The sequence below is a fragment of the Malaclemys terrapin genome, chromosome 10, assembly GCF_027887155.1.
Source record: "Malaclemys terrapin pileata isolate rMalTer1 chromosome 10, rMalTer1.hap1, whole genome shotgun sequence".
Taxonomy (NCBI): Eukaryota; Metazoa; Chordata; order Testudines; family Emydidae; genus Malaclemys; species Malaclemys terrapin.
Window position 1 is genome coordinate 28,458,005 of NC_071514.1, and position 6,521 is coordinate 28,464,525.

Below are 6,521 nucleotides of genomic sequence, written 5' to 3' on the forward strand. Positions count from 1 at the left end.
ACATTATTGGGGACAGTCTTTCAACTAATTACGTTTAGGGAGATACACTTCTGTTAGAGCAGATAAACCGAGATACTCATTTGTATACATCACAGTGGAACAAGTCTTCTAAAGATATCAATTTGACAAACAATATTAGATCATTATGAGGAGGCAAGATTAGATCTGATAACAAACAGTGACGAGCCATATTTGCCTATGGCTGTCAAAGTAACATCAGCATTAGATTTTCTATCAAAAGTATAATTTGAAACAGCCAGGGATGGCTCAGATGTATTTATCAGTGTACAGATGCATTTCCAAGGAAGATTTAGAGCTAAAGCAGTAACTTGTTAATTTATTACATACAGTAAATGGAATTTCCATCTGTTCTTGCTGCACTTAATTGTAGATGAATTGCAACTAAAAGATCTCCGGAACAAAAAACCCGAATCAAGCAAAACATTTAAACATGCTTAACTTCAGGTGTGAGAGTAGAAGTAGAAGTATTCACATGCTTAAATGCTTTGGTGGAGAAGGACCAAAACCCTATTCTACAAAAATGGGCCAAAATCAGAACATGGAAAATAAAGATGAGGTGTGTTCAGGTCAAGTTCAGACCCAGGCTCTAATCTGGCTCTAATCCTGCAACTGGATCCACTAGGGTGGGCCCCTGTGCCTGTATGGAGCTCCATTAAATCAGACTCCATGCGAGTATAAGGGTAAATGCTAATGGAGCCTTCCTGGCTCAAGCCCACCTGTATCTGGGAAAGAGCAAAAGTGTTCACGCCACAAATATGACAACAATCTTAGCCTCCTAGCAGCAAAATTGGGTCACAGTTAAATTTAATCTCATGCCCAACAAAAGTTGGACATTATAACAGCTCATATCAAATTTGTCAAGTTTCCTAAACACTAGATTTTGCATTGAAATAATGGAAGGGGAAAGGGACAGTTTCACATAACTTGGTTGTTGAGCACACCAAGCTCAGGGCATGTAGGGGCTTTCTAGGGGGAGTGTTTGTTCTGAACTGTCTCTAACATTTACCCAATAAACCAAATGTAGATAGAAATTGAGTTATTCTAATATTTTCCATACTATTTGGCAAACTTCATTTAGTTATGTGCTAGCCTAGAGGCAGCATAACAGCTGCTAATGGACATAGCCAAGGATCCATATGGTGCTGTTAGAGGGTTTTTCCATGGCTTAACATCTAGATCCTCTGAAAGTCAATTTGTTAAATAGCTTGCAGATGAATAAAAACAAAACACAAGAATGGAGACTTTGCATTAAAATTCCAATGTAATCACTTTAAAAAGTCCTACGTTTTAACTTACCTAGACTTTATATGAATATATAATGGGAGAAGACATTTCTTATTTTAACCAACATATAATTGAAGACATGTCTGCACTACCACTTAGGTTGGAAAAATTTGTGTCACTCAGGGGTGTGAAAACACACACCCCTGATTGACAGATAGTTTTGCTAGCATAAGTGCTTGTGTGCATAGCTACCGCTGCTCATTTAGATGGTTTTATTATGTCAACAGGACAGCTCTCTCCCATTGGCATAGAGCAGCTACTGGAGTGATCTTACAGTGGCACAACTGTCTCTGTACAGCTGTGCTGCTGTAAGATCACTAGTGTAGACAGGTCCTCTCAGAGGTCCAGAGAGGCCCGGGCCACTTCCAGCTTTAGAGGCCCCTAGCCATAATAAAAATTGATGACACATGGTGCCATCAGAACCGATATTTTTATTAAACTTGGTCATATTAAAGAGTTTAAAATGTTCATAAACTATATCAGTTAACAAAAAAATTGTCTTTTACCAAATCACAACTCTCATTTGCTTAAATTTGCAGCTCTAAGCTGAGAGTGTGTGTTACATTTTGGTCCGATAGGGATGTGCATAAAAACAAGTTACAAAACTTATCAAACGCCAAAAAATTAACAAGTGTTAAAATTTGAGGCCCCGTTGAGCTTGAGGCCCAGGCCAAACAGCCTTCCTGGCCCCACCTCTGATTGGTCCTGCGCATAGACATGGCCTCAGTATATTAATTAGACAAATGACAGAGTGCATGTATGGGGAAATGTACATCCCCAGGTGGGTTTGATATTACTATTGTATTTCACTTTTCCCAGACGGGTGGATCATGCCTCAATCCTGGTTAACATTCAGGTTGCATCATGCACTGGCACAAGTGAAGGAGAAGGAGAAGAAGAAAACCTTGTCTTATTCTTCAAAGCTGTTCAAATACATAAACAGAAGACATTGAGAAACATGCAGGGCGCTAATGTAAGGGCAGTAACCCATTCAGTGACCACTGATATGCAAAAACATTTGGAACACTTAAAAGGCTGTTCACCAAAAAGTAGTAAATGTTCCATGTGCAGTATCATTCCAGCAAAAGACAACCAGACACAATCATATATGCCATCCCGGTCCCAAAAGGAGATTAGATACAGTGGCCTAGATTCTCCTCAGAGCCAGACCACTTTGTGTTGTGCTGCCACCACGAAGTGACCCCCAAAGCCAACTCAACCAGTAACGAGAATGTGAGATTCTCAGAAGGTAAAGAGCTGTCATAGTGATGTGTATGTTACCCCAGGCTTTGTGGCCAGTTTAGGGAACCATGACTTTCCTATACCCCTCAACTCTACAGGGTGCTCTGATTTATATAGGGGTTTTGGCTCAGTGCACAACAAGCTCAAGTTCAGGAGAGCCATCTTTACACTCAAACCCCAACACTCCCCTACACCTGCTCACCTCTTTCTTCTTAAGACATGTGTAACTGTTTGCAGGACTCAGGCCTTAAAATATGAGGGGAGAAACAAAATATGTTTACATCCTTGGAATCTTTACCCTGTAAGCTCTGTATCAGAGATTTCTTCACATACAGCAAAAATTCAGGTTTAGAAAAGGTGTAACTGTGAAACAAACACTACAGATGATGGCCTTTTTTATCTCTAGGGTTATTGCTTTTTTATGTAATAAGTCAGAAGAAAATATAGCGAACTCTCCTTTCAAACACAGACAATAAGGTGCTAATTTCTGCACAGCACCTGCCTGCACTTCAATAGTCACACTGTTCGATCTATCACTCTGAAGCAGCCCTTGCAAACTGTCACTGCTGGGTTATGAATTAAGCTCTCTGTGATTTAGGATTGGCAGCAGCTATTTCCAGTGATCTTGAAGACCTGTAACAATAAATTTGAAGTGTCCGGCAGGTATTCAGGGAAAGACCCCATTGGAGGGGAAAAAATAGATCTCAGAACCTGCACAACTCAAAAGCTTTGAAGAGTATCCAGGGAAAAAAGCAGCAGGAATCACCTTGGTAAGTTTCTCAAAAAAAACCAAACAAAAAAAAACCACTAGTGTCTTCCCCTCTAGTAAAATTATCACACTACCTGCACATTTCCTCAGACCTTGCTCTGCTCTAACAGACCGGCATACCATTGGGAAGAGGCTGGGGGCTCTTGCACCCCCCCTTCCTGAATTTCGTACCCAGAGGTCTGCTCACAGCGCATGCCCTAGCCCCAGCCAGAGCTCTTACCTGCAGCACTGCTTGAGTGTGATATGTGATGAGTTCTATGCTGCTCCCAGCTTCCACCCTTGGAGGGAGGAGTTTATTTATAAACAGAGACAGGGTGATTAAGATAACAAAAGGCTTGTCATTAAATTAAATTAAGGATCATTAGATGATCCTGAAAGCTTTGCCATGCACTCCAGTTAAAAGATAGGAAACAAAGGGTAGGAATAAATGGTCAGTTTTCAGAATGGAGAGAGGTAAATAGTGGTGTTCAACATATTCATAAATGATCTGCAAAAAGGGGTAAACAGTGAGGTGGCAAAATTTGCAGGTGATAGAAAATTACTCAAGATAGTTAAGTCCAAAGCTGACTGCAAAGTGTTACAAAAGGGATCTCACAAAACTGAGTGACAGGGCAACAAAATTGCAGATGAAATTCAATGTTGATAGATGCAAAATAATGCACATGGCAAAATAGAATCCCAACTATACATACAAAATGATGGGGTCTAAATTAGCTGTTATCCATTAAGAAAGATCTTGGAGTGATTGTAGATAGTTCTCTGAAAACATCTACTTAATGTGCAGTGGCAATCAAGAGAGCTAACAGAATATTGTTAATCATTAAGAAAGGGATAGATAAGACAGAAAATATCATAATGCTTCTATACAAATCCTTGGTATATCTGCATCTTGAATATTGTGTGCACATCTGGTCACCCCATCTCAAAAAAGATATATTAGAATTGGAAAAGGTTCAGAGAAGGGCAACAAAAATGACTTAGGGGTATGGAACAGCTTCCATATGAGGAGAGATTAAAAAGATTGGGACTTTTCAGCTTGGAAAAAGAGATGACTAAGAAGGGTTATGATAGAGGTCTATAAAATCATGAATGGTGTGGAAAAGTTGAATAAAGAAATATTATTTACTCCTTCTCATAACACAAGAACTAGAGGTCACCCAATGACATTAATAAGCAGCAGATTTAAAAACAATCAAAAGGAAGTATTTCTTCATCATCAACCTGAGGAACTCTTCCAGGGGATGTTGTGAACTCCAAAACTATAAGAGTTCAGAAAAGAACTGTTTGCGACATGCAGGAGGCACTGGGAGGGAGGGGGATGAGTGGAATCAGGATGCACTCAGGAGAGGGGGCGGAATCATGTCTGGGGCCACCGGCCCCACTGATCAACTCCTCACCCCCAGTGCCTCCTGCATGCCGCAGAACAGCTGTTCAGCAGCATGCAGGAAGTACTGGAAGGGAGGGGAAGGAGTGGGGATGGGGCATGCTCGGGGGAAGAGGTGGAAAGAGGCAGGAAAGAGAAGGGGAAGAGGTGGCGTGGGGGGAGGAAGAGGTGGGGTGGAGGTAGGTCTTTGGGGAAAAGGGTGGAGTGGGGGCAAGGCCTGAGGCTGAGCAGGGTGCTTTTTTTGGGAGGGGGTGTCCGCAAAAATTCTAAAATAAAAATGGGGTCCTTGGATTATTAAAGTTTGAGAACTGCTGGTTTAAAGGTATTTCTGACTGGCTAAATGAAAGATTTTCATTAAAAATAACTTTTATATCTCTGGCTTTAGCATGGTCTTGGTAGGTTTTTTTTTTTTATATCCTCCAAATTTTACTACTTCTGATTAGCTGGCAAGTACACTAGGGGACATTTGAATATCAGGTACTGTACTTTTTTCCTTAACTTGGCTTATCCCTCAGCACAAAGAACATACTTTGCACCACTTGCTTAACTTGTGGTGTATTGGGAGCAGTTGTATTGATTTACAAGCAATGCAGACTGCTAAGGGACAGCACCAAGGAAGGAGTATTTTTTGCCTGCCCAGATAGAGAAACAGAACGTTCTCTCATTGGTTTTCCCACAGTGATCATTCAAATAGCAGTGAAAACAGTACACTGCTCCCACTGTATTAGCAGTTCAATTCCTTATCAGAGAGAGTCTGCACCTAAACCCAGGTCTCCCACACAAAATGTCATCCTGCATTGAAAATTAGAAATTAAACATGGAAAAGGCATAGAAGAGCATCTTGTTCATCCTTCTGCTAGGGCAGAATTATCATCTTCACTATGGCCCCAAGCCAACAAAGCACTTATGAATGGACATAATTTAAGTATGTTAATAGCACCATGACAACTAAGTATCCCCCAATAGTGCTGCCTTTTCAGCACTGAAACCAATGGGACTACTCCCATGCCTAAAGTTACACGTACACTTAAATGTTTTGCAGGATTGAAGACTATATCGTTGATGGTTTACTTCTAGTCTATTTCAAAGAATTGTGAAGTGAGAAGAATTTTCTCAATTAGGAACAAGTTAGGAAATAAAAAGAGATTTCGCTGTTTTCCCCCTTTGTTGTACTTCTATCTATAGAGCAAATACAGAGCAAATACAATAATTAGTAAAGACTCCAAATGTTGCATCAGAATGACAAACCCCATCCATAATATTGCACACACATTTAAAGTAGTCTTATTACCACCAGTTGCATTCAGGATACTGTACAGACACAGAGAAAGACCCGGTACTAAATTGTTTACAGTTAAGGCTGTGATTCTGTCATGGAAGTCGTGGATTCCATGATGTTCCATGACCTCCGTGACTTTCGCAGCTGCAATGGCTGGTGCGGCTGATCCCGGGGCCAGCTGCTTGGGCGCCTCCTAGCCAGTTGCACCAGCCACTGCTTGGGCAGACAAAGGGTGGGAGAAAGCAAGCATTATCATCTCTGTTTTACAGATAGAGTACTAAAGCAGAGATGATTAAGAGATGTGTCCAAGGTCACACAGGGAATCTAGGACAAAGCCAAGATTTGAACCCAGATCTAACTCCACCAGAGAGGTCCTTTGGGGCCATCTGCCTGTCCCAAGTCAGGATAAAGGAGGAGGGTTGGGCGTGGGGCTAGCAACTCCACCCCGTAAAAAATCAACCTGCTATAGAAACGCCAACAATAGAGATAACAGAGACTTTTAGCCTGGAAAAAGAAGGGTCTTCGACTCGAAGACGCATGAC